Source organism: Lipotes vexillifer, unplaced genomic scaffold (assembly GCF_000442215.2).
Source record: "Lipotes vexillifer unplaced genomic scaffold, Lipotes_vexillifer_v1.1 scaffold544, whole genome shotgun sequence".
NCBI classification, from domain to species: domain Eukaryota; kingdom Metazoa; phylum Chordata; class Mammalia; order Artiodactyla; family Lipotidae; genus Lipotes; species Lipotes vexillifer.
In genome coordinates, this window is record NW_006776844.1 from 363,492 (window position 1) to 371,001 (window position 7,510).

Consider the following 7,510-nt stretch of genomic DNA (forward strand, 5'->3'; position numbering starts at 1 on the left):
TGCTTTTTATAAGTAATATTGGATTAGGGGCCCACCCTATATCATTATGATCTTATCTTAACTAATTATATCTGCAGTAACACTATTTCCAAATAAGGTTACATTCTGAGGTACTGGGAGTTTGAACTTCAACACATAAATTTTAGGGGGATACAATTCAACTCATAACAGTAGTATACCAATTAAAATAATTTTCTTTATACCACCTGTTCAGATGCAATACATACACTAATATAATACTATTTGTATATTATTTGTTTTTGTTAGTTTTGAATGAATATATTTTGATTCATTTTAAAAATCAGTGTTTTATTATTCACAAATTGAAGGATAAAAAACATATGATAATTTCAACAGATGCAGAAAAAGCTTTTGACAAAATTCAACATCCATTTATGATAAAAACTCTCCAGAATGTGGGCATAGAGGGAACCTACATCAACATAACAAAAGCTATATATGACAAACCCACAGCTAACATCATTATCAATGGTGAAAAACTGAAAGCATTTCCTCTAAGATCAGAAACAAGACAAGGTTGCCCACTCTCACCAGTATAATTCAACATAGATTTGGAAGTTTTAGTCATGGCAATCAGAGAAGAAAAGAAATAAAAGGAATCCAAATTGGAAAAGAAGAAGTAAAATGGTCACTGTTTGCAGATGCCATGATACTATAATTAGAAAATCCCAAAGATGCTACCAGAAAACTACTAGAGCTAATCAATGAATTTGGTAAAGTAGCAGGATAAAAAATTAATGCACAGAAATCTCTGGCATTCCTATACACTAATGATGAAAAATCTGCAAGAGAAATTAAGGAAACACTCCCATTTACCATTGCAACAAAAAGAATAAAATACCTAGGAGTAAACCTACCTAAGGAAGCAAAAGATCAGTATGCAGAAAACTATAAGACACTGATGAAAGAAATCAAAGATGATACAAACAGATGGAAAGATTGGTAGAATCAACATTGTGAAAATGACCATAATACACAAAGCAATCTACAGATTCAGTGCAATCCCTATCAAATTACCACTGGCATTTTTCACAGGACTAGAACAAAAAATTTCACAATTTGTATGGAAACACAAAAGACCCCGAATAACCAAAGCAATCTTGAGAAAGAAAAATGGAGTTGGAGGAGTCAGGCTCCCTGACATCAGACTATACTACAAAGCTACAGTATTCAAGACAGTATGGTATTGGCACAAAAACAGAAAGATAGATCAATGGAACAGGATAGAAAGCCCAGAGATAAATGCACACACATATGGTCACCTTATCTTGAAAAATGAGACAAGAATACACAATGGAGAAAAGACAGCCTTTTCAATACATGGTGCTGGGAAAACTGGACAGCTACATGTAAAAGAATGAAAGTAGAAAATTTCTTAACACCATACTCAAAAATAAATTGAAAATGTATCAAAGACCTAAATGGAAAGCCAGATACTATAAAACTCTTAGTGGAAAACATAAGCAGAACACTCTATGACATAAATCACAGCAAGATCCTTTTTGACTTACCTCTTAGATTAATGGAAATAAAATAAAAAATAAACAAATGGGACCTAATGAAACTTAGAAGCTGTTGCACAGAAAAGGAAACCATAAAAAAGATGAAAAGACAACTCTCAGAATGTGAGAAAATATTTGCAAATGAAGCAAATGACAAAAGATTAATCTCCAAAATATACATGCAGCTCATGCACCTCAATATCAAAAAAACAAACAGCCTAATCCAAAAATGCGTCAAAGACCTAAATAGACATTTCTCCAAAGTAGACATACAGATTGCCAACAAACACGTGAAAAGATGCTCAACATCCCTAATCATTAGAGAAATGTGAATCAAAACTACAATGAGATATCACCTCACACTGGTCAGAAGGGCCATCATCAAAATATCTATAAATAATAAATTTTGGAGTTGGTATGGAGAAAAAAGAACCCTCCTCCACTGTTGGTGGGAATGTGAATTGATAAGCCACTATGGAGAACAGTGTGGAGGTTCCCTAAAAAATTAAAACTAGAACTACCATATGACCCAGCAATCCCACTACTGAGGATATACCCTGAGAAAACCATAATTCAAAAAGAGACATGTACCAAAATGCTCATTGCAGCATGATTTAGAATAGCCAGGATATGGAAGTAGTCTAAATGTCCATCAACAGATGAATGGATAAAGAAGATGTGGCACGTATATACAATGGAATATTACTCAGCCATAAAAAGGAACGAAACTGAGTTATTTGTAATGAGGTGGATAGACCTAGAGTCTGTCATACCAAGTGAAGTAAGTCAGAAAGAAAAAAAACAAATACTGTATGCTAACCCACATATATGGAATCTGAAAAAAACAGTACTGATCAACCTAGTGGCAGGGCAGGAATAAAGACGCAGACATAGAGAATGGACTTGAGGACACTGTGGAGGAAGGGGAAGCTGGGACGAAATGAGACAGTAGAATTGACATATATACACCACTAAATGTAAAATGGATGGCTAGTGGGAAACTGCTGCATAACACAGGGAGATAAGCTTGATGCTTTGTGACAACTGAGAGGGGTAAGATAGGGAGGGTGAGAGGGACACTCAAGAGGGAGGGGATATATGGTTATAGGTATCCATATAGCTGATTCACTTTGTGTACAGCAGAAACTAACACAACATTGTAAAACAATTTTATTCCAATAAAGGTATAAAACAAAATTTTAAAAGACATTATAAAAAATTAGTGTTTTATAATAGAAATATTGTAATGAGAAGATAATTTAGATTTATTTTAATATTTGATAACACTCTTTTTTTGAAACATATAACTAAAAATTGAGATATTAGGTTTTGGGTAGCATAAAATTTAGTTACCTGCAATTTGCTTCAAGAAGCAATTAGCTATATCAAACACATTATTTGTATACATGTACATCAATTTCTACTATCTTAAATTCCTACTGAAGAATAATTTGAGACTACGGGAAGATTGAATACCTTTTTTAAGTCATTAGGTTACTAGAAATAATTTAATAGTTCAGGACACTAAGTGGCATCCTTCTGGTTTGAAAGAGTGTCTGAAACAATCCCTAAGTTTTTGGTTGAGTCATTTTAATTTTTTTAATTTTTTTAATTTATTTGTTTTTCAAATTTTGTTCTAATGTGAGTGTAGGTAATTTCATACTAATTTTTATTTGTTTTTACTAAACTGGTAACCATATCTTTATTTTATTTTACTTTTTACTTTAAAAAAAAATATTGGAGTATAATTGCTTTACAATGGTGTTTTTCTGCTTTACAACAAAGTGAATCAGTTATACATATACATATATCACCATATCTCTTCCCTATTGTGTCTCCCTCTCTCCCACACTCCCTATCTCACCCTTCTAGGTGGTCACAAAACACCGAGTTGATCTCCCTGTGCTATGCAGCTGCTTCCCATTAGCTATCTATTTTACATTTGATAGTGTATATATATCCATATATACACTACCACTCTCTCACTTTGTCCCAGCTTACGCTTCCCCCTCCCTGTGTCCTGAAGTCCATTCTCTAGTAGGTCTGTGTCTTTATTCCTGTCTTTCCCCTAGGTTCTTCATGACCATTTTTTGTTTGTTTGCTTTTTCTATCAAACTCTTAGAGGAAAACATGGCAGAACACTATGCCATAAATCACAGCAAGATCCTTTTTCACCCACCTCCTAGAGAAATGGAAATAAAAACAAAAATAAACAAATGGGACCTAATGAAACATAAAAAGAAACAGCAAAAGAAACCATAAACAAGACAAAAAGACAACCCTCAGAATAGAAGAAAATATTTGCAAATGAATCAACTGACAAAAGATCACTCCCCAAAATTTACAAGCAGCTCAAGAAGCTCAATATCAAAAAAAAAAAAACAAACAACCCAGTCCAAAAGTGGGCAGAAGACCTAAGTAGACATTTCTCCAAAGAAGATATACAGATTGCCAACAAACACATGAAAGAATGCTCAACATCATTAGCCATTAGAGAAATGCAAATCAAAACTACAATGAGATATCATCTCACACCAGTTAGAATGGCCATCATCAAAAAATCTACAAACAATAAATGCTGGAGAGGGTGTGGAGAAAAGGGAACACTCATACAGTGTAGCTGTATCAGTTTTAGAAACTATCAAGGATTTAGCTGCCTTTTAGAAATTCTGAGCATAAGTTAAACAAAATTCCATGATCTCTTTGATTTTCTATTATAAAACTCATGATAATATGAGTTTTCTAGGAAAAATAAAGAAAAAAAAAGCATAATCTAGGTCACTACAATCTCTTACCTTTTGATTTTTTTACTGAGATAGCTGATGCAATGGTTGCATATTTATTGTTGTATTTACTTTTTATTTTTACATATTTTAAAATAATGGTCACTTTATCGACTTTTTAGAAAACTGATCATTTTATAAGGATTCCAGCAATACAGATGTTCAAGAAAAGAACAAAAAAAAATAAAGAAAGAAAAGAAAGGATGAAAGGAAGTAGATAGATAGATAGATAAAAAGCAAGAAAGAAAGATATGGAGAAGAAACCATTGTACTTAGTGACTAATTAGACAAAGTAATAATTTAAAAATGAGAAACAAAAGCCAATGTTAAGCCCTAGATTAGCACCATTCCTTTTCATTTTGGAAAGGACAGTGATTTGTCATCTGTATCATTATAAGGATAGACCTTTACTCTCCAGGTACAGATTTACCTTCTCCACTCACAGCGATTCTGCCATCATTATTTGTGGATTGCAGAATGCATTATTCATTGAAGTACAATATTGTTGATCAACAGAAAATGCATTTTATGGGAAAAAAAAGTGAAGCAAAATGTTCATTTCATAGAAACCACTGATCTTCCCTTATGTCTTATTATCCAGAAAGAGCTGACTTGGTAGAATAGTACAATGGTCTGCTAAAGGATAAATTGGGGTACTATTTTGGATGTGGCACTCTATGAGTTTGGGGTTCTATCATGGGATGTAAGTTTTCAATCAATAGCTATGATATGGTAACATCTAAACCTGAATGCTTAGTTGGGAAACAACAGGTATAGGTGATATTGACACCATCACTACTATACCTGTAGCCTACTTTAATAATTCTTGCTTTCTATCTCAACAAAGTTCGCCTGAGTGGGTTAGAAACCCTAGTCTCAAGATAGAAATATTTCTGATTCATAGCATAGTTCTGTTAAATAACGAGCTAAGACATGGCCTTTGGACTCTTTCCTAGATATTTTGGACTCTTCAGACAGCAGAGATGTAGGAGTTTGAGTAATTTATTTGAGAGAATTTGGGTTGCTATCATATAATGAAAGCAAAGAAGACTATGTCTGGGAACTCTATGGAAAGACTAGATTGCCCCTTACTACTCTGTCCATTGTATTTGGACACTGGAAAATTACAGTACTCTATATTCCTAGGACTAAAGATCTAGACTTCACAGTTGCTTTGTTCTGAATATTTGTGACCCCACCCCCAATTCATAAGTTAAAACCTAATTCCCATTATGATGATATTAGGAAGTGGAGTTTTAGGAAGTAAATAGGCCATGAAGGCAAAACCCTCATGAATGAGATTAACGCCCTAATAAAAAACACCCCAGAGAGAGTCCTTGTCCTTTCTTTCTTTTTTTGCTTAATAAAAATTTTATTTCCATTTTTTCCTTGTTCAAAGGTATCCAAACACTGGCAAACTTCTTAAATTGAAAGGAGAGTCATCTAATTTATTCAGTTCATTCAACCATCAATATTGAATATTTGTCTTTTTTCTTACACATATTTCTTGTATTCCAATTGTGACATTCTAGTGCACAATGAACACATTTATAACTTATTACTGCATTACTACCTTGGCTATTCCTTGACCAAAATTTACTTCATACAACTGACAGCCTAATTAACCTACTGGAGTTTTTTTTTGTTGTTGTTTTGTTTTGTTTTTTTTTAATGTATGCATACAAAGAATAAACATCAATTGCATTGCTAATAACTGAATTTTTACATCTCTATGCACCCATGTATCCAACACCAGGTCAAGATATTATAAAATATTTCTAACAGCCTACAATGTTCTCTGTTACTTCTTTCTGTTCCATACTCCCCCAGGGCAACACCTAAACTGACCTCTACCACCATATATGACATACATGGAAACACACAGTGTGTATTCTTTGGTATCTGGCATTTGTGCACATATCATTATATGAGTAGTTTATTCTTTTATTGTGTTTCCCTGATTTTTTTTTTAACATCTTTATTGGAGTATAATTGCTTTACAATGGTGTGTTAGCTTCTGCTTGGTAACAAAGTGGATCAGTTACACTCCTTGTCCTTTCTAACATGTGGTACACGGTGAGAAGTCACCCTCTGCGAACCCAGACACATGCCTTCAGCAGACACAGAATCTGCCAGCAACTTGATCTTGGATTTTCCAACCTCCAGAATTGTGAGAAATAAATGTCTGCTGTTTCTATGCCAACAGATCTATAATCTATGATACTTTGTTATAATAGCTCAAACAGGCTATGACAATAGTATTAAAATTTTGATAAAGAATGCACCAAGCAAATAATCCTTCTAGAAATGATGCTGTCAGAAGGTATCAACATGTAATGAGTGGTTGGAGAAGGAAGCCTGATTATCAAATTAAGCCCTGGGATCATATATAGAACAGATATGGAGATAGGGACTGTAACAGCTACATTTTAGATTAATGTTTTTTTTTCCTTCTTTTTTTCCTGTTTAATTATTTAAAGGGTTCTAATAATGAAAATGGTCTTCAGTTGCAGTTCAAAGTATGAAAAAAATGATACTGTTCTGTGATGATACAGTAACTGATGAGACTTTGGGTACCCTCATCTGGACAAAAGACAAAAGTGGACACTAAAGGTCAAAATGTGGACTGTTCTGGACATTTTCTGTTTGCGTCTCTAGACCCAATCTTCTCCACCCTTCTCTGTTCCTGAAAGACCCACTTGTTTGGATAGCATCAATGAGCTTCTTTCCCTCTGCCTCCCTGTTGGACTCAGTCAATGGAAGATATCAGCAGAATCCCAAGGGAAGCAGAAGAGTGAGGATAGGACTGTCCTGGTTCCTCCCTGGTAGAAGTTGACTATGTCTCTCTACTAAAAGTCACACTATTATCAGGTGGTCATCCTTTGCAGTAATTCCTCCCTCCTCTTGCCTCCTTCAGATCTAATATTCTTCCCTTCTCCTTTTCCTCCTCTCCTCTCTCATTGTTTTTATTTAACTCTGGCTGTATCTTTATAAATAATGCCTTTCTAAACTCGTCTCAATTACTCCTATTCTACTGTGCCCTTTGTTTCTTTCCAGGATCCCCCACAGATACATTATGCGAGCTATCAAAGGCCTTAAATCTCATCTTTTCTCTTTGCATTTAGTTTCTATCAAAATCTATATAGGAACAAATGTTTCTGCATTTGTGATATGTTAACCTGTCAAACAGAATATATACATACT